Below are 1,521 nucleotides of genomic sequence, written 5' to 3' on the forward strand. Positions count from 1 at the left end.
AACAAAAAGATACATGATATAGTTAAAGGACAGTGTTGAACTTAACTATTACATTTGATGGGCTTCAAGTATCATTTCTAAGTCAACAGGGTCAAACAAAAGCAATTAGAACCTAAAGGCGGCATCATATATAAGCCTCTAAACATGGTACTTTATATCTAAAAAATCAAAATTCAATAGTCACTGTAATAACCTAACTACCAAAACTCGCACTTCCGGCTGCGCGACTATGATAGTTCGGACATTACGACGACACTTATATTAATTAATACTAAAATATGAGCCTGTTAAAAACTTTAAACCGCAATACCGCTCCCAAAGATACTTTCGTTCGATAACGTACATCCATAAATACCATTCAACTTACAACAACTCAAAAAGAGTACATCCATATATATACATAAATATATATAAATAATATTACAAACATTAACCTACATCATATCTCACATCAGTATCCATATGTAATAATTCCAATAATGAACTGTAGTTTTCGGAAAGCGCCCCTACCTCACAACATTGGAACCACAACCCAACTCGTTAACCAACTCCTTTTAACTCGACCCAAAATCACCGGCAATCAAAATCTCGGCTCTGCCCGCTCTCTCAAAAGCAGAAACAGCCCCAAACGGCACAAGCGAACCGGATTCTAGCTCCTAAAACCATTAACATTACGATTACTTTATTACACAGAACAGAACACTAACGCAGAGCTCTCGAAACCGGAATACTTACTGAAACTAAGAAAGAACGGCTGAACCGAACAGCAACGGCCTCTGAACCAGTTGGGCGGTAGCCTCAACAGCCACCCCCAGCGGCTGCGGCGACCCGACTCCGGCAACGGTGACTGAAACCAACATGCCGCGACAATAAAATTCCCATAATCTCACAAGAAACGAAGACCAAGTTTGAAACCCTTACCGGCATACTTTCCCGGCGACGGCAGCAGGGTCTCATGTGGCAGAAACTCAGCCTGGAGCTCCGACGGCCATGGCGGCAGTTCCGACGGAGGCGGCAGTGAGAGGTAGAACTGGTGAGCCCTCCTCTTCCAGCGGCGGTGCTGCAGCAAGGAGCACAGCGGCGGCGTGTGAACCGGCGAGAGGCTAATGACAAGACCCTTACCGGCAGTGGCTTTTCCGGTGATGGCAGCGAGGTTTTCCGACGGCATGAGCTTACCGGCACACCCCATGAACGGCGACAAGGCTCCCGACAGCTGCTGGGCGCAGCGGCAGGGACAGCTCCGCAGCAGTTCTTCTCCGGCGTGGCTCTCCTCCTCTGACTCTCTTCCTTTCTCCAGCAATGGTGGGTCTTCAGTGACGACACCAGCCACAACAGGGACGGCGACGGTGAGACCCCAACAGCGAGGAGATTCACGGCGGCAGAGCAACCTAGACGGGCGACGGCGCGCGACGGCAGCGGCGAGTGCCTCCCTGTGCGTCGCCGACTCCATATTCCTCTCTTGGTCTCTCGCTCTCTTCTGGTCAGGACTCACGGCGGCGCTGTGCTCCCTCCAAGGTTGCG

General features: G+C 49.4%; 1 long non-coding RNA gene across 1 annotated transcript; it reads right to left on the reverse strand.

Annotated features, from left to right (window-relative positions):
* Positions 442 to 974, reverse strand: LOC110268514. Its single transcript, XR_002356541.1, has 3 exons — positions 922 to 974; positions 736 to 847; positions 442 to 656 (listed from the first exon to the last, which is right to left on the reverse strand). It is a non-coding gene; the product is annotated as an uncharacterized LOC110268514 (long non-coding RNA).

Source organism: Arachis ipaensis, chromosome B10, assembly GCF_000816755.2.
Source record: "Arachis ipaensis cultivar K30076 chromosome B10, Araip1.1, whole genome shotgun sequence".
Taxonomy (NCBI): Eukaryota; Viridiplantae; Streptophyta; class Magnoliopsida; order Fabales; family Fabaceae; genus Arachis; species Arachis ipaensis.